At 42.0% G+C, this 20,492-nt stretch overlaps 1 protein-coding gene across 1 annotated transcript in view; it reads right to left on the bottom strand.

The window, feature by feature from the left end:
- Nucleotides 1–20,492, bottom strand: part of DLGAP1 (DLG associated protein 1) — a 989,257-nt gene that overhangs the window by 886,554 nt on the left and 82,211 nt on the right. The window contains exon 5 of the mRNA XM_032467518.1: nt 18,385–18,477. The gene's annotated coding sequence lies outside the window, so the exon portion shown is untranslated. The remainder of the gene's footprint in view (nt 1–18,384; nt 18,478–20,492) is intronic.

Raw genomic sequence — 20,492 nt, 5'->3', positions numbered from 1 at the left:
AGATAAACAACAAGGTCCTACTGCACAGCACAGGGCTGTCTTCAATGCCTTGTAATACCTATAACGAAGAATGTGAGAGGGAACATGCATATATTTCTATGTATAGCTGAAGCACTGCGTTGCACACCAGAAATTAACACAACACCATAAACCTTGAAACTGAAGTACTTCAAGTAAAAAAAAAGTTATTGTATTAAATATTAAAGAATAAAATTTAAGGCACAAATATTGTTATAAATACTTTTTAAAAAATTAATAGAATAGTATTACCCTTGAGTCTGTCCTGTACATTAGACCTTATTTAAGTAGCGTATCTTCTTGTCCTAAATAAATCCAAATGAATGATACCTTAAATATCCATACCAAAAAAAAAAAAAAAAAAAAAAAGGAGGGTGATAATGATGTGTCATGGAGTTCCATCAGTTGTAACAAATGCAGCAGTCTTGGTGGGGGATGTTGATAATGGGGGAGGCTGTGTGTGTTTGGAACACGGGCTATAATAGAAATCTCTGTATCTTCCTCTCAATTTTGCTGTGAACCTAAGAGTGCTCTAAAAATAGTTTTTGTTTTTTTCTTAAGTGGTTTCCTTTAACAGTTGTTTCTCTCCGGCCCCGAGTCCCCAGCTTGCAGGGCTACCTGCCGCCCGTAGCTGTCTTTCTGGCTGGAGGCGGTGCCCTGACCCATCTTCTGCTCCATTTCCCTGAGCATCACAGGCAGCTCTGTGTGTTCTCCTTACAGGAACTTGGCCTGCATTTCCCTGTCTTCCTCCGTGCTTTTTATCCTGAAGAACAGTGGGTGGATTTGCGAGGAAGGCATTCTGTCTGTTTCATTTCACTCCGTGCAAATGGGCTCACAGCTAGGCCAACACAAGCAGCTTTAATTGCTCCGAGTGGGTCCACACGGCGGGGGAGCAGGAGGGAGATGTCTCGGAGGAAGCAGCCAGCAGCAGCACAAGCCCTTGGAGGGGTGGGGGTGGGGTCCTGGCCATCGGACCCACCCTGGAGGGTGCACGCCGCACCCAAGGGGCTGAGTGGCCAGCTTGCTGCGACTTGTTTGCCTGCCTGGACTCCAAAAAAGACAGCCCTCTGTAACCAAGCAGGACCCCGTGAGCCTTCCGAGTCACACCCCTCCCCACATCCTCTGCTGTGCTCTCCGAAGTACTCAGATAATAGTGTTTCATATACATTTCCTGAGCTTGTGAGATGCTTAAAACCACCACCAAAGGGAAGAAATGAACTATCTGATGATCAAGAGCACGGCCCCAGACCTTTTGGCACCAAAGGGTTGATAGTGTTGACCCCCTCCTTCCCTCAACATCAACCACTCAGAATTGTGCACGAGCTGATCATGTACCTGCAACCCTCCTCCCTTACGTGGCCTTTAAATATGCTTTGCTGAAACCCTTCGAGGAGTTTGAGGTTTTCTTGGGCATGAGCCACCCCGTCCTCCTTGCTTGGCCCTACAATAAAACTTTCTCATCTCCAAATTCATGTTTCCATTTGCTTGGCCTCATGGTGCGGTGGGCATGCAAACTTGCCTTCAGTAACACTTCTGCCCAAGGAGTATGTCCTGTTCTGAAAATGGAATCGCATCACCAGCCATGGCTGCTTTATTAATTTGCCCATCACAGACTGCCCTGCGTGACATGGAGAAGCAATTCACTTTGGCCTCTGTCCCAAAATAAATAGGATACTCAGCACCACGTTTATAAGAGTTTGGAGCCAGTGAGAGGGAAAAATGCCCTGCCTGTGAAGAGACGATGTTGAAATTTTCAATCCCAATCCAAGAAAGATTTACTGGCCACAGTTTGGAAGACCAGAAGTTTATAGGGATGGTCGGGGTGCATAATAGCTCAGTGGTAGAGTGCGTGCTTGGCATGTGTGAGGTTCTGGGTTAAATCCCCAGTATGATAAAATGCTAGAGATGGTGTGGAGAAAAGGGAACCCTCCTACACTCTTGGTGGGAATGTAGGTTGGTGCAGCCATTATGGAAAACAGTATGGAGATTCCTCAAAAAACTAAAAATAGACTTACCATATGATCCAACAATCCCACTCCTGGGCATATATCCAGAGGGAACCTTAATTCAGAAAGACATCTGCACCCCAATGTTCATAACAGCACTATTTACAATAGCCAACACATGGAAACAACCTAAATGTCCACCTACAGATGACTGGATAAAGAAGTTGCGGTATATTTATACAATGGAATACTACTCAGCCATAAAAAAAGAATAAAATAATACCATTTGCAGCAACATGGATGGACCTAGAGAATGTCATTCTAAGTGAAGTTAAGTCAGAAAGAGAAAGAAAAATACCATATGATATCACTTATATGTGGAATCTAAAAGAAAAAAAGACAAATGAACTTATTTACAAAACAGAAACAGACTCACAGACAGAAAACAAACTTATGGTTACCAGGAGGGGAAGAGGGTAGGAAGGGATAAACTAGGAGTTCGAGATTTGCAGATACTAACTAATATATATATAAAATAGATAAACAGCACAGGGAACCATATTCAATACCTTATAGTATTGAATACCTATACCTATGGTGAAGAAGAATATGAGAACGAATGTATGTAATGTTCCTATGTGACTGAAGCTTTGTGCTGTACACCAGAAACTGACACAACATTGTAAACTGATTATACTTCAATAAAAATATATTTTTAAAAAAAAGAAGTTTTCCTTGCAGAACATAGAAAACAGTTCACTCATGGATTGGCTGAGCTCTGAGATGCAGTTTTGGCATGAAACTGTGCCTGCAGCCCCAAATGAGGAAAGCCAAGGTCTAGGATTCAGCACTGGACAGCTCTTTTTGAAAGCTGTTATCTGCCAACACAGATCCTACATTATAATCCTTCTCAAGCTAGCGTCAGGATTAAGCTGGATACCACAAAAGAACCACTAAAGCAGACAGAGGCTGCAGTGCCCTGCAGAGGCAGTGATGATGCCTAGCGTCAAGAGTGGGTCGCCAGGGGTCTCCTTGTGGTAGTGGACCCTTGCTGTTGGAGAGGACTTGGACACCACCTGGGGACTTTCAGAAATCCCTGAAGCAATTTTGCAGAAATCCCTGAAGCAACTTGCGTGTGGTGTGTGTTGCAAGCCAGTAAAACATAGTTTTCGTATCGTTTTGTTACTAAACCAAACTCAATTGAAACATTTGGAGGCAAATGGCTGTTGAGGGTAGACTGTAAACTTAAGCACTGTGTTTTATGTCTCGTATATTCCCATGCGCTTATCCACTCTTCAGAACATCAGTATCCACAGCAGCTGCACCCGAGCTAGCTGCACACGGATCAGCCTGTCATGAGGTTTCCTGTCTTCCTGGGTCTTAATACAGGAATACCTAAGTAAAAAGTGTCAGGTTTATTGTACCCAGAAATCCAGCTCTTGAGAATTGGTCCCTTGCTTGAAAGCTTAAACAGTCTCAAAGTCCTCACAGGTTTAAACACAACTGTGCAGGGCCCCACAAAGAAGAGTCTTTTTTTCCAAAGTGGTGACTCATCCTGTCTTCTGTGCCTAATTCAGCACAAATTTCACAAACCAGAGCACACTTCTGCTTTTAACTCTGGCCTAGAGAAGGGCAATGATTTGCAAACCACTTTAACCTCCCGAAGCAATAAGAACCTCAATACAGAGGACATTTTCGAGTCACCACTATTTCAAGTCTTCCCTCATGGCCATCCAAATTAGGTCACTGACGCTTAAAATAACGGAAATGTTTGAAAATACCATTCAAGCACATTGCTACTGACGTACACATAAGCCCAGTGTCTACCACTATAATGTGCAAGATTCCTCTTTTTTCTTTCCTTCCTTCTTCCCTTCCTTGGGTCTTTCCTTCCTTCATCTCCCCATGCTCCCCCCCTCTTACCTCAACTCTTAAACCCCCTTAAACCTGCCCAGGACTACCACCAGAGTAGGCAAGTGCATCAGCACATGGTTCATCACTAAATCAAGAACAAAAATATCACCTAGATTATCTACCCATTGAAAGAGGTGGAATTCCAAAGGCTGGGAGGGGGAGCAGGTGACATTCTGCCTTCTGTTTTGGGAGGGTTGCCTCCCCGGTGTCCTCTAAGTGGGAGTTACAGAGGATCGCCCAAGACTTCACGTAGCAGGAAGTCGTGTCCTTGTAGAAAATAGTGTGAACATCTGTGGGTCAGAAATCTTTGAGGAATACTTGACATTTTGGATCCTCGGGCAGTAGGTATCCTGCGAGGTTACTAAAATCCATCCAATTGTTTAGACTATACCTACAGAGTGCCAGTCATTCTATCAAATGTTGGGCAAATATGACAACCAAAAAGATACAGAGGTCCCTGCCCTGAAGACATGGAAGGCTCAATGACGGCAAAAAGTTCCAGACACAATTATCTGAATATTTTCAAATAGTGTGTTCTTGTGTTCAGGTGCCTACTTTTCTGCAAGCTCCTTTCCTCTCTATGCATGGACTTGCCTGAAGGAAACTAGTATTTCTAGATTTCTTCTTTTTCTTCCTCATGGGTTTCAAAATTGTAGAATCTTATCAGGAAGGATTTTCCAAGCCAGCCTTGAACCTGAAAGAGCCTACAGATCTACCAAAAGTCTCTCTGAGCTCCTGGACTAGTAAACTTCCAAAAAATCAAATTTGGAATTGACTTCCCTTTGGGTCCAAGGGCAGCCATCCTTCACGGTGACACCATCAAAACCGTTCAGCATAGGAGAGACCATGCCATGATGAAGACAATCGCCCTCCACACATCAGTGATTTACCCCAATAAAGATGCGTTTCTCATGCAGGTAAAGCCTGCAGCTGTAAAGACTGCACCACTTCCGTGGCTGTTGTTCTCTCAACAGGAGGCCTTGGTTTTCCCTGCTCAGGAGGAGAACTCAGGGGACTCTGCAGGGACTTTCACTGCCCTAGCCCAGAAGAGAGCCCTATCGCTTCCACCCACATTCCAGTGGCCGAAACACGTCTAACGGCTCCAACTAACTACAAAATGGCACGGACATCTCATCTACCACGTGCCAGGGCTGAAAACAGCAGCGTGAGTCAAGGACCTGTACAATGGATGAAGGTGGGAAGGATGGAGTCAATGGCTGGACCCTAAACAATCACTTCTCCCTGATGCCCCCTTTGTGACAAGACCCAGGCAGGCCTTAAAGTCAAGACATCCTCTGCCTTTAGAAAAACGTACCAACCCAACCCATCCTAGTCCTCCCTGCCTCTTCCCACAGCAACTGGTCTTTGCTGGGATTGAGATTAGGATGAGGATGACCTGCATGACAAAACAATCTGCACTGGCAGAAGTCGGGGGAATAAAGTCAAGGTGGCAGGGCTGTGATGATCAAACAGACTTTAGATGAAGAAGCAGAAATGTGTTTACTACACATTTATAAATAAGTATATTGGTATTCTTTTCTTTATACACATACATACATTTCTTTTTTTGTAAATACGTATTATGTCCATGTTTTGTGTACATAGGAAGAGTCTGGAAGAGTATTCCAAAATGTGAATGATGGTTATTTCTGGTGGTAGAATCATTTGTGAACTTTTTTTACATTTTTCTTATCTGTATTTTCTAATTACTGTATTATAAATATGAATAACATATATAAAAATGAATCATGAGTCGTATCAGAAACCCCTTGCCTCAGCGTGGTCGGCAAGAGAGAGGAGTCTCAGCTGCATGGCCCGGGCAGGAGAGACACACACTGGGTGCATCTCAGCAGCAGGGATGGTTAAGGCCAGGGTCCTGCTGACTCATGTTGGAGGCAAAAGGACAAATCAGTAATACCGATCTTGACTTTATTTGAAAATTTTGTTCACCATGGATTTTTGCATTAATTTTGATCTTGAACCTATTTCATTAAAATATTTATTTTGATGACAGAGTTTTTGGCACCCTTTAAATTTGGGGGGCCAAGGCAAGTATCTCCCTAGCCTCACCCTAGTCCACCCTGGGCCTCACCTGGGACAAGGGAGGGCAGTGTCTGGGACTGGTCAAGGACCAGAGAGACTCTGAGAAATGACCTCGCCAAGAAACACCCAAGGCCAGTTGTAAAGGCGGTCATACGACGCACAGAGAACAGAAGACAACATCGGAGAACTCCAACATGGCACAGGAGGGGGTTGTCTGAGGTAGAGCATATACGTTCATTGAGTATTAAACAGCAGAGTGAGGACAGAACAGCCTCTTCAAGATGTAGGACTACCCTTGGGTGAATTTAATGATGTTCAAAGGATTTGAATGGACAAGCAGAGGATACCGGCAGAGTTGACAACACGGTGTTAAAGAAAACATAACGAAACATCACATACAGTAGAGAATGGGCTGAATGTTTTTAAATGTATGTATCTTAAAACTGGAAGGATATGCCAAAAAAATGTGACTTGTGATTACCCCTGAGTGGTGTCATGATAAACATTATTTTCCTCTGCAGGTGTCTGGAGGAGCTACTGTCCCTCTACCTAGAACACACCCTTTTCCCCCTCTGCTGTATAGCACAGCCCCTCTCTCATGGTGACCCTTCTCTGAGCTTTAGGTAGCCTGACCTCCTCATCCCTGAGAAGAGAAGGCATGTGACCAGGCCCAGCCAGAGGACGCTGGTCAACGGCTGCCCACAGTGCTTAGTTCAAGGATGTGCACAGGCTCTGAGCCTGGCCAACAGCACCTTCCCTGAAGCATCAGGAGAGAGGCTCTGTCTTCACTCTGGGTCACTATCAGCTGGTATAGCCACTGCGCACCCAGAGCTGCCAGTGGGAACACCTCCCCTTGTTGGGGTGGTTTTGCCATCTCATTAAGACCATCTTCTGACATGAAGCCAGGACATAGGAAAAGCAGAAACAAAATAGAGAAAAAGAAAGAAAGAGATTCTGTCAGGAAATGTGATCTCTAGAGAGACTATCACCACTAGATCCAGCATCACCATTAGATCAAAGTTTCCTGAAACTTCATCAGCCTCTTGACTTTCTATTTCTCTGAGCAACACGTCTCCTGTGTTCAATTAGTCTGGATGGGTTTCTCTCATCTGATAACAAGAGATTCCTGACTAACACATCTTTTATGTACTTTATTTCCATCTCCCCAATTTTTATTATGAGTGTATTGCTTTAAGTAATCAGATATTATTAATTTTTAAGATAATTACATATGCAAGTCTAAAATTCTGGTTAGAGTTATACCAACTAGTCTACTATATCTTTTTTCTTATTTCCAATATATAGTCTCCCATTTTCAGAAGTGGCTCAAAAGCATCAAAGGAGTGAACAAGATTCTTCCAGTCAGATGGGGGACAGCCACGTAATTTGGACTGCAAGTCACAGAGCCCCAGTGTATGACTCACAGTCTAAGGGGTTGTCTGACTCATTCCGGTCCCACTGTCCTTTAAAGAGGTAGGATTCAGTTTTCAGGTATCATAGATGCCAACCCCAGAGCTTATCCAGAAAGATTGAGAACAATGTCTGAGTCTCAACTTCTACAAATCAAATCAGGGAAGGAAATAGACTAAATTAATTTCAAGATGCATCCTCTTACTAATATTTCAAGTCTGTTTTTTTTTAACTCAGAGAAGCTAAGGCTGGAAAAAGCTTGCCAAAAAAAAAAAAAAAAAAGAAAGCCTACAAGGATGTTTGGAAAATATGCTATAACCATAAAGTCAGCAGGTCCATGTGGAACAAATCCCAAGATAACAAGGGAACTAGCAACTGGGTCGGCCAAAGCCTTATAATTTATTGAAACAGTCACACTGAATGTAATACGGTAAGTTGCAAAAAAAAAAAGAGAGAAAGAGCGAGAGCTAGTTGTCTCTGAAAAAAAGGAGACACTCCCTAAATCTACACTGAAAGAAACCTTCCAAAAAAACCTCTAAAATGGTCCTGTAGTGAGTAATTGAACCACAACTAAATGAAGACTCTATCATGGGAGAAGAAATTCACCACCTTTCTACCTTAAGAATCAGCTGGTCTGTTTCAAAGTCAGTTGTGCTATATATATGTAGCAAGATCTTTAAAAACAGGCGTACCTTCCGACCTGGTAATTCCGTTTATAGGATTTTATCCTTGAGAAGTAAGCGAATTAGAAAAAGAATAAAATTTCAAGTGCGAAGACACTCAGTTCCCTGAATGATTGGAGTTAATCTAGCTGTGCCGACAAGAAAGGTAAGAAGCTGATTGGGGAATTGGTATGTCCATCAATGTCAAATGTAACCTAATTAATACACAGGTCAACCCCCCATGATTTGCCCTTCTGTAAAGGAGATTCAACACCATCATTCTCATCATCTCATAATCCAAGACATTAATCACCTGCAGGTGTTTAATGTGGCAGGTGCCTTCTTCTTGCCTCCTGGAAGCAAGCTTTCCTCTTCATACAGACAAACATGCTCCCCAGGTGTGCAGTGGTTAAGATGGCAGATCAACTGAACTGGATTCAACCCTGCCCCACAAATCGTCAACACACGGAAAATTCATAAGCATGCTTTTTGAAAGCTGACATTATTTAATAGAAAACAAAAAGAAAGTGTTATTTATTTATGCTGGATGTTACAACTGAATTGAGATGACTCAACCCTAAGATCCTATCGCACTTTCAGTCCAGGTTTTTTTGGTTGATTGGTTTTTGTTTGTTTATTTGGGAGTTTGCTTTTGCTTTATAGTTCAGACTAACAAGTTAAGAGGGAAAGGTATTTCTGAGATTTTTTTTGAAGACAAAATAAGGCAGAAATGTATTCATTTGATTAAGCCAACCTAATGGTGCTGCTACAGGGCAGTCATAGTGGAGAAGAAACACAAAAAAGGTAAAAAGAATATTAAGTAACCATCACTGAAAAGATAAGGCTTAAATTAAACCTCCATGTCTACTCGGAGGAACTTCCATTTCTAAAGATGGCCCAATGTTGCTTTTCAACAGCTAGCGTGACACCTAGTGTCGAGCAAGGGAAGTGAGTCACCCAAAGATTTCACTTGCTTCACACCCTCCCGTCCAGAGTTAGCTCAAATGGACCCTCTTTGACTCCTTTTATCTCAAAAACATTAACAGAATTTGTAGGCAGAGCTGTTCAAGTCACCAGTGCTGACGTTAAGAATCAAAGTTAACAGTAACAGTGTTTGCCTTTGAGCAAAAGTGGGGATTTTTTTCTCTTTTTTGTAACTATATATTGCATTTGCAGCAAAAACACAATTAAAAAAATTTTTTTACAAAAGGCAAAAATCTAAATAAGAAAACTGGGAGACACCAAAATGTCATAAACTAGATAAATAAAAGCATGACTGGTTTTTGCCCAATGGGGAGATTATACACAAAATTGGGTAGGAGGAAATATCAATAAACACAAAATGAGCAAATGTGCCACATCATTTTTTGATCATATATCTATCATCTCACTACAACTGGATCTGGTCAAACACTATCCCTCCCTCCTCTGTGCAGCAAATTCTGGGGCCTCGTTGCCAATCCCAGCGTCTCCGGGGTTGGGAGTACGTTGAGATGGGTGACTCAGATCGCTGCAGGAAGTGGTGAAGGCTGTGGGGTTGTGAGGAGCACAGGCCCCATCAGAAGGCACACAGAATCAAATGCTTGAATGTCCTTTCTTCTCCTGTCCAAATGCAGTGAAGGTGCTTGGCTCAGGAGTTAGACAGTGACCTCCCGGGAGCAATATTATGTTTCATTCATCACGGCCCCGGTGCTTAGCATCATAACTTAGAGCTATGAGCCTGGCAGCTGAGCGAGTGTTTTGTCAAATGTCCCCACTGCTGTACTCATTCTACTTAGATATCCTGGGTCAGCAGTGGTCTGGACACTTTCATCAGCTGACAGTACCGCCAGGACCTGGCCAAGGTCCTGAACTCTGGGGGCAACAGACTCAGGTTCCGACCCTGCCAGTTTCTAGAATCCCCAACAAATTCCTTAATCTCCTTACGCCTTAGTTTTCCAGTATCTACAATGAGGATTACAATAATATTTACAGTGGCTGTGATAAGGATTGAATGAAATTATACTTTGAAACCACATGGAATAGCAAAAGCTTAGGAAATGCTACTTAGTACCGTGGGACTGTGCTACCCGGAATGTGCCTTGACTGAGCGGGTCTCAAACGGTTCCTGCTTGAAGCACGGGTCTGCCTCCCACACCTCTTACCTTCCTGCACACCATCAGCTTCTTTCTCAGACTGGCCAGGCTCCTCCCCTTCTGTGCCTCATCGCTTCACACAGAATGGAGCCTGAAAGGCTACCAAGCTCTAAACTTTTCCGAAAGAAAAGTTCCCTCAGTGGTCGACCACTGATCAATAATTAGTACTGTCACAGCCCCCCTACTCGGGGGGAACATTCTAGACCCGTTATACTCGCTTCACACTAATCAATGTCATTTGAGGCTGGCTCCTCCGAAGTCTCTTTTTTTTTTTTTATATTCGCAACCTCTCTCAGCTCTTATGTGCCTTTAGGGGAAGCTTTGCCTTAAGAATTTCACAAGTATCCCAGGTATGAACCTACTGCTATTTATAAAGGGGTACTTTCTGGCCTTAACCCATTCAGCATTATATTAATTTCCTTTTTTGTTGTGGGGCAGGGATACTAACATGTTAAATCAGAAATTAATCCAAATATGTAAGCAAAATTTTCAAGGTAAAATCTAGAAATACCATAGGGTTCAATTCAAATTATGGGAATGTCATAAGCAAAAATATTTAAGTACTTAATGTTTTTATCTAATGCTCCAAAAGTCAATGTACAAGTATTATATGTTAAATTAAATTACACACCATATATGTAATGACCAAAACACTATGCTGTACACCAGAAACTGACCCAACATTGTAAACTGACTATACTTCAATAAAAAAAAAACAACCAAAAAAAAAATCACACGCCATCACCGTTGCTGTATACAAGTGGTAATAAACAGAGATAAAACTAATACTCCATTTTCTCCTTTAAGAAGGAGAATTAGAAAGGAGAAAACAAATAAAGGGGAAAAGAAACCAAGATATATAAGGTAACTAACTGTATCAAAAGTAACTTGGTCCTTCCAAAGATTTAAAATATTCAAACCAAAGAAATCACATCGTGAGACCTGAATATGTGTTTACAGAACCACTGTCAATCATCTTTGGAAAACCAAAACAAAGGGAAAAGATATCAAAGGATAAAAAATTGGCAAATGTTTCCAGTTTCAAAAAGTATTAATTATAGTTTGATGGACTTGTTGTCAATAACCAGCAACAGGTCAGAACAAGGCATTAAACAGATGGTTTATGGACTTTTAATTTGTAATCGTATGTTCTTATAAATAGGCGTAACCATCACATTTTCTTTTCTTTTTAAGAAGGACATCAGCTAGCTGTAGTCGACTGGGAGTCAAGATCCTTGAGTTTGCATGGCTGTGGGCAAGTCTCTTGACTTGGGACTAAATCCCCCAGTGTTCTCCCTACAGATCACTAATGGCTGCTTGTCTAGAAAGTTCCATGGTGAAATATACTGCAGAAACAGTTGGGTAAACACAGATCTATAGGTTTCATTACTGCAGACTTCTCAGAGTCTTTAATAAATTCATGTGCACTGTCAGTTTCCAAGTGCGAGCTTTGATGTGCAGTGTCTCCCAACTTGCCTGCATGGAGGACAGTTTTTTTCCAGAGCACCTTACAGGACCAGGCTCCTATAGAACTCTGAGAAATGCTGTGCTGGAAAGCCCCCTTCAGTGCTAATATTTTATGACTACACACAGTTAAATGGGAACTGTCAAAGTCAACATAGCCACTATTGCTACAATTAAATGCCGTGCTTTATAAATGTGTCACATTTTCATACACCTAACAAAAAAGCAATAAAAGCCAAAATACAACATATTTTTGAACTCTGGAACTTATACCTTAAGTGATTTAAAACCCAATTTCAAACTAAAACTTTAGGGCATCTTAAGACCCAGTTAAGCTTATTTTCCTATTAGTTTTTGTTCCAGCAGCTATTAAAGTATATATCCTGATGGTATATAATTCATTCAATTTAAAGTGCATGCTAATTCACTTATAAAAAGAAGCAGGAGGACAGGAGGTGGGGGGGGGTGGAAAAAGAGCAGCCCCTTTAAAATTCAGTTAGGTAATCCTGCATCCTTAATTAGATGAGAAAAACCTCTTAACTTTATCCCCTATATGACAGGAACCCTGATATGTTCCAGATACAGCACACACAGAATAGACACACACACAAAAACTTTAGCAAACAGATGGTATCGTTCTGAACCTAAAAACATTCTCTAATCACATTTAAATTACTAATATGTACCTTAAGGCTTATTAACAAAATACTTTATAGTATTGATCAAGACCTTCTAAGACCATTAGCATCTTTGAAGTATATATGCATAAAGATTCTGCAAATACCAATCTTTCTGCTGATGAAACAAAAGGATTTCTCTTTTTCCCACATCCTGCTCCCAGTGCCCTTGGTCTGACCAAGATCTCCAGGGAAATCTGAGGGTCTTGCAAGCCTTCAGGTTCCTCAATTCAGTAAACTATCGGGGAAGGTGACCTCCTGACCCTTCCTCTGCCGGAACTCCAACTCCCGCTCCTCTGTTTACCAGGCATTTCCAAAATACATTTACTTCCTTGCTGGGTGTTTTTTTAGTCACCTTGGTCTAAATCTAATCCTCACAATAACCTGGCAGAGAGACAGAGAGGAGGTTGTGGCCCCTACTTTACAAGTGAGGACACTTGGGGTGGAAATTAGAGGGGAAAATTAGGAGCCGGTCTCCCGGCTACTCCCCGGGTGATTCCCACCTCGCCACCCGCTCCACACGAGAGTGCGGATCTGAGTGGCCAACAGCAGGATGCTTTCCTTCAGGCTCTGATCTCGCCATTTATTAGTCAGTGGCTCTGGTTACTTAACTTCTCTACATCTTAATTTCCCAAAGTGTGAAATGGGCACATGCGGTACATACTTTATAGACAGCGAGGATTCCATTGGTTAGTACATGCAAGAAACAAACCATGGATTTCAAAACATAATAAACTGTACAACAGAAATCGACACACTGTAACTGACTATACTTCAATTAAAAAATATACTAAACTCTAATCAATTAAAGTTTCTATTAATTACAAAATTTATTTCTTCTTCCCAAACTTGTACATCAAGCACCCACTCTATACAAGGCAAGGGGCTCAGAGTCCCTGCCCTCATGGATTCTGTAGCTCTTTTATTATAATTATTATAATTTACCTGAGCACATAAAAGACTGAAGAGACCAGAAAGCTGAGGACTAAGGGGCAGCAGCACCCCATGAAGCCACAGCAGTATTCTGTGGTCAGGGGATGAAACATGTCTAGGCAGACCGAAGCATTTTAAAATGATAGTAACAAATCAGAAAAAAAAATTAAGCCTGTTAACACTTTTCTAAACCACTATCTTAAGTTCTCAATTAGAAAAAAATTCAAGGGCCACTCAATAGCTTGGGAAGATGCCCTGTGGAAATCGCCAGCCGTCTTTAGGTCTTTGTGGTGCACACAGAGTTTACTTGAAGGACCCAACAAACTCATTTTAATGCAGCCTTTAGTCGTCTTCTACCTTGAGGGGCCTTATGATAAATCACAACCAAGACTCTCTGTCCTGAGCACTTTTCATCTTCTGCTCAGCAGCTACGTCCTTTTCCTTGGTTCAGTGATGCTTACACCGCACTTGAGGGGTGACTTTCAATGACAGAATTCTCTGAGTCACTGATTCAGGTCAATGAATCAGTGGGCTGCTACTGACAGAAGGAATTCCTGTCACAAGATAATGTAAACCTTAGTCCTCCTATGCCTCTTAGTAGCTGCCGAAGATCATAATAATGAGAGGCCGTGAGATTCCTTCACCCGTTTCATCACACCGGCAAAACAGAAGCCACACTAAGTGAGATCCCCCTTCATTTATGCCCCATCCCGAAAATGCAGCACAGCTCAAAGTATACACTGCAAGTCTGAAAGTGCAACTCAGTCCCACACTTACTGAGCACAAACCACATTCCAGGCACTGTATCACTACACAGTGGCTGCATCACGTGAGTACAAGGACGACTAAGGCACGGCCCCTACGCTAGAAGCATTTATCACCTAGCAGGCGCGATGGACACTTCAGTAGCAACTGTAAGGTTATGTGGCGGATCCTGAGACAGAGCTGTCCCTGGGAGCTTTGGGGCACGTGGAAGGCTGTGCTTAGACCAATCTCAGCGGGTGGATGAATGAAGACCCAGAGTTGTGAGACATACTTCCAGGAAGAAAAGATGCTTGAAATGATTCTGGAAAGTGAGTAAGAGATTCCCAGATAAAAGAGGCTGGGGAAAATGCTCTCAGCAGAGGGGACTACACGATCACACGCACGAAGGTGTGAAATCAAAGAGATACCACAAGAACGTTAGGATCGCTGAGCACAAAGTGCGAGGTAGAGGGTGGCTGGAGACAAAGACACGCAAGCAGAGGAAGGCTACCATTCACAGGGTAGTTTCAATATATGAAAATGTATGGCTGAAATCCAAAATAATTAAAATAATGTAAAAATTTTACTTCAAACAATGACTTTGTTTGTTTCTTCTATTTCTCTAGTTCAAAAAGATTTCCACTGTAAAGTCCTTTCCTCCAAGGACCCACTCCTTCTCTCTGTCACCATTTTGTATCTGCCTTAATAAACCTGTTGGTTTCTACTTTATATTAAATGCATTTGAAGGATGTCTTACCTCCCTTTCCTTTCCTAGCCCTAGGATTTTCACACAGCACCCAATATGCAGCTTTCTGACAGAATGAATCTGTGTAGTATTTGGAATTTTTCTAACTAAGCATCTCCATCAACACATGTCCTGAACTAATCCTCTCAAGTAATGTTAACAGCGTACTTTTCCCTATGAGGGAGCACAAGGAACTTTCTTTCACTCCACCTTTAAAAAATTCTTTTTGTGGGTCAAGGACAAAAGAGAATCTTCATGCGTAGAGAACTAGATCATTAACCAAGGGACATAACTTTTAAGAGACTGGGAGGAGCCTTTATGGGGAGAATAGGTAGAAATGAACTGGAGGAAGAAATTCTATTTGTTTGGAACTCTTTTCTGCATGGGACCAGTCTTTAATGGCTCTCACCCTCCCGTGCATATGGTATGAGAAGACTGTGCCAAGGGTCACCCCTGTCTTTGGAGGCTTAGAAGGAATGAGGGCGGGCCCTGAAAACACAAAGGAGGTGCACGGCAGCGTGCTCCGGTCTTCTGCTAGTCTAGGCAGGAAGGGTTACCCTGCTTGCTTTGCCAGGTGAAGAGAGCATGGTGGCCTTGGCTCTGAAGTCGAGCTAGTATTAAGGATGCATTTGCTCAAGAGCTCTCCCTTCCTTTAGGTCTTGAGACCCCCACAGGACTGAACGTAAGGACGCCAACATCTGGATACTGGTCACATTCCAACCAATAACAAAAAGTGGAAACTGGAGAATGATCCTCTTTCTCTGAAATAATGAAAACAAGCACCAGAGCAGACGAACTCTTTTGTTTAAGCTCCCAAATCTAATCAGTCCTGAGCAAGCATCAGCATCAGGTGATTTGTAACAGTTTAGTAATGATACCCACATGAACTCTCATCTTCAATAAACTTTTAATGCAATAAAAAATAAAGTTGCTTGAGACAAACGAGCATATTAAGCTACTCCAGAAGGAAAATTATTTTAATAAAGATGATGGAAGGCGTTGTTGGTGGGTTGATTTTGTTTTGTTTTGTTTTTTCCCAAAACAGTAGCAAGGCTGAGTTCATCACTCAATTGGAATGAAAGAATCCTCTTTGGAATTTTGGCTGGCAAGTTTCCAAGAGATCAAGGGGCCCTACGTCTCTGAGGAAGACTACTTTTAATTGTCCCAGTGCCACTGAATTCCAGTCACCAAAAGGGAGTGAAAGTCTAAGAAATTCCTATTAACACAAACTATTTGTTTCATATTTATGTGAATTGTTGTTACAAAATAGGCATACTTTGCATTTAGAATCAAGACCAGAAGATTTTACCCTAAATGTGCATGTTTGGACTTAGGATATAAATACACCCTAATGCGCACACACACGTGTGGATCTATGTGGACGTGCCCATACATTCATATTTCTACACAGACCATAAATCTTTCTCCTTTCCTAATTCACTTTTAAACTTCTTTCCCTCTTTTCCCCTTCTCTCTTTCACTTCCTCTCCTTTCAAAGTTGGATTCAGAATTGTTAAGGTATGGTGGTGAGGCAGAAGCCTGGAGAACATAAGAGACTCTTAAAGTGGAGTAGAAGGGGGTTTGCAGAAAGTTGGACAAAAAAGAGAAAAAAAGGGTTGTTATCTAACAACATTGGATTCCTTGTTTGCCCACCTTGAGCACAGTTCTAAGTGACTGTGATCCTATCCAAATTTCCTCACTGCAAAACACTATCAAAAAGCACATTGGTAGAGTAAGGAGTTACTCAAGGTTCCCTCCACCTTGTAATTCTAAAATAAATAAAAGTGACAATTGGGGTTTTGTTGTTATGTTTGATCCCAATATTAAAAATGGGATCTGTAACTGGCTTGGTATCACTGGGACTGACGTGTCTGGATGAGTAATTCACAGAATCAGAGGATTCCTGCTTCTGGGAAGGATGTAACCAATGCTCCCACTCTAGCAACTAGAAAAAAGAGTGGATAAATTACAAAAAGCCTACTTTAAATAAAGCAGAGTGGCAGGACGCAGTGGGTACTGGGTATACTGGAATTCCAGATCAGGGCAAGCCCTTCCAGGGTGTGCAGACTATCACCAGACTATCCCCTAAAAGGGGGAGGGCAATGGAGTTGTGTCTGATTGGGCGTGAGGATGGAGGAAAGGAAATCAGTGAGGATTCTGGCAGTCAGATGAACTGAACGGAAACGTAAAATATCCAAAATGAGGCCAGTTTTCCCCTAAAGGACTCATGCTGAATTCTGGCAGATCAGGTGGGAGGCAGGGGAACAAGGGCTTTGAAAGGCAGAGTGAAAGTTCCCATAATCTCCTGATGCGTTAGAAGGACGAGGTCTGCCTCAAACACATAAAGCAACTGAAACTCTCACACATTACTAGGAGGAGGATAAATTAGTGCTGCCATGTTGGAAACCATCTTTGACAGGATCGAGTAAATATATACACACTATGACCCAGCAATTCTGCTCCTGGGGATCCACCCAAAGGAGATGGCATACAGCGACCCAGAAATTTGTACAATATTCACAGCAGCTTTCGTTGTAATAGCCCAAACTGAGGGGAAACCCTAGTAGAGCTGATAAATGAGTAGTGGTATATTTATGTAACAGACATAGCAAATAAAAAAAAAAATTACCACTATTTGCACCAACATAAGTGAATCTCACAGACAAAAATGTTGAGGAAAAAGGGCAAAAAAAAAGTATATAGCATGATTCCATCTGTATGACATTCAGAAATAAGCAAAATTAATCTATAATTATATAGGTCAAAATAGTGGTTAGCTTTGTGGAAGGATCAACTGGCAGGGGCCTAAGGAAACGTGCTTGGGTGCTGGAAACGTTCTATGTCAATCTGGTGGCACTTACTTGGCTATAAACACACATAAAAATTCATCAAGCCATACAATTGCATGAAAACTCAATAAAAAATACAAAAATACCCCACCTAGAATCATTTAATTTTAGAACCAGAAAGAATCTTAGTGATCATCTTAACCAACTTTTATTTTACAGATTTGGAAACCAAGTCTTAAAAAAATTAAGATGCTTATTAATATCATAGAGGTAACTGATTCATTTGCTCAACAAGTAACTACTGGAAGCTCACTCTTTGCTGACATCTTATTAAGATACAGGTTAATCAAGACAGGCACATTACCTGCTTTCATGTAGCCTACAGTTTAGCCGCAGAAACAGAAATTAAACAAATAACCTGAAAATAAATATGCAATTGCACAAGGTGATAGAAGTTGCAAAGGACCAGCACAGTGTGTTTTTTAGTGATCGTGCCTGGAGCACGAGCCCAGCTCCCCCGACTGACAGAGCAGTGCGCTCTGGTTCCAACATCCCAGGCTTTCCCCATAAACTTTGAACTTTTTAAAAACTAGGAGCAACTTATAAATCTACATGAATTTCTCTCTCCAGATTTCCAAGAGCAACCGTTAACTATAAAGCATCAGCAGAACAGTAAGTAAACGTAAAAGGATGACTCTCTCAAGACTTGTTAGTAAAGACTCAAACTCAGCAGCAAAAGCACCGCTCAGATTACTGGACTTGAAATTTGCTTCCTTGTTTGCTAAACCTCAGTTTTTTTGTTACCCATTAGCCAATTTAGAAAACAGAACTGAATCTCAAGACAACCAAGATCTCCACAGTAGAATTAAAACGCACGACGAGTCTGACTTCTTAACCAACTCACAGTCTGCTACTTGGGGGTTTGTGTTGAAGATGCCAGCTTCTGCTCGGTATGTTTGAGGCGAATTGTCTCTCCAGAAAGGCTGTTCCAATTTGCCTGCAACCAAACACAAGGCATTAGTAACCTCAGTTTTCTTTGATAAGCAGCACTTATAGTACCATCTTAAGTTTGGTTCCCGGAGAAAAGCACGCTCTAAGATGAGGATTTGAGTGAAAGTAGTTCATTGGGGAGCTCACCCTAGGAAGCACCGGGGGGAAGATGCTGGAGTGAGAGAGATGGAGGGAAGGGCTGGGCACTCCTGGGGCTTGCCAGGCTGGAGCCTGCTGGGAGCCTGCTGGGAGCCTGTGAACCTCGGGGTTGGCCCACTGAGAGACAGGAGGCTGGCGCATCATCGTTTGAGGGCTGCACCTGGGCACTTTGCTCCCTGGTGCTTCAGCTGCCCCTCGTGTGGGCTGAGCACACAGGCAGAAAGTGACAGCGCTTTGCAGTCAGAAGCCATCTGTGCAGGGGAAAATGGCAAATACTGAGGGACTGTGCATGGCCACCACCAATTCAGCTAATGGAGCATTAGTGCCAGAGGGTGCAAGGACACTGACTCTTAGACACAAGGCTCAGGCATGTAGGGGAAGCACTGGTTCAATGGTTAAGTAGAAACCACCTAAGAGAGGATCTCAAGCACAAAAGGAACCTGCTTTAAAAGCTGAAAAGCAGTATGTGAATAAAGCTATTCTTCTCTTCTGTCACTACTTAGACCATGGACCGTCTGTAGCCTACATGTGATAGTCCACAGAATTACTTTTCTTAATGGGAAGATCGCCCTGGGTCTTCACGTGCTGCAAGTCTTGTGGTCTGTTTCAATGAAGAGTGAGTAAATAGTGGTCACACGTGGAATCAAAGAAATACACACATACATACACATACACACATATAAATTAATTCATTTTTTATTATTTTTATTGAAGTATAGTCGGTTTACAATGTTGTGTTAATATCTGGTGTACAGCATAGTGATTCATTTATATATATGTATATGTGTATATATATGTGAATATATATATATATTCCTTTTCATATTATTTTTTATTATAGGCTATTCCAAGGTATCGAATATAGTTCCCTGTGCTCTACAGGAGTTTGTTGTTTATCTATTTTATATGCAGTAGTTAGTATCTGCAAATCCGAAACTCCCAATTTATCCCTCTTCACCACGTTTCCCCACAGTAACCATAAGCTTGTTTTCTATGTCTGTGATCAATTCATTTTTAATGTAATGAAACAAAAAGAAACTAAAATGGAAACCAAAGGACTTGCTAAACTTTAAATAATCTTTATTATAAGATATCATTTTCTAATACCTTCCTCTAAGGTTAAGGAAAGGGAGTACAAAGTCAGTTAAGAGACTGGTATCCTCGGGGTTTTTTAGCCAGATCATTCAACTCAAGATCAGGTAAGTTCTCTTCCTTGAACGGATGAAGTCATCAGCACAATGTCAAGTCCCCTGTCCCATCTCCTGATGTTTGCAAGGTGCATTTCTATGCTGTCAAGACATGACAACTCACACTCGTTTCTTTAACCCCGGTTTCACAATTCCGTCACATTCACTTGCTATTTAAGTGAAAGCACTTCTCCGCAGCCCTTGCAGTGCGGCTTCCGGACACCTAGGTTCTTTAGATCTGTCTCCAGTTGTCTGAAGTTCCTGGCCAAGCAGCTTTCCCAGGAAGAGCCCCTGGTTTCTGTTTATGCTCGCCTTTGTTCTGGAGCGACGTCTTGGCTGGGAGTAGCAGCCTTCCTTCACACTCGCCTCCAGAGCTACTCTGTAGCCTTCCCTGCATGTCAGGGTGTCACGTGTCGCTGTGAAGTAGTCGGATGCCAGCCTCAGGTTTTACCTTTGTAAACAACTAGCTCTCAGCCTACAAGTTTCAAGGGTGTTTCTTTTATTCTGGAAATATTGCTGTTGAGCCTCTGTATCCATTTTCCTAGAATAATGAGGCGATGCTTTTTAATACATATTTTCTTTCCTTTCTGACGTCCCGTCTTTTCCCATTTCTGGAAGACAAGGTTGTCACTTCTGTCTGAAAGCAGCCCCTTCTTCTCTGTCCAGTGTCTTCCCA

This window comes from Camelus ferus, chromosome 24, assembly GCF_009834535.1.
Source record: "Camelus ferus isolate YT-003-E chromosome 24, BCGSAC_Cfer_1.0, whole genome shotgun sequence".
Lineage (NCBI taxonomy): Eukaryota > Metazoa > Chordata > Mammalia > Artiodactyla > Camelidae > Camelus > Camelus ferus.
This window is presented reverse-complemented; position numbering and strand designations above follow the sequence as displayed.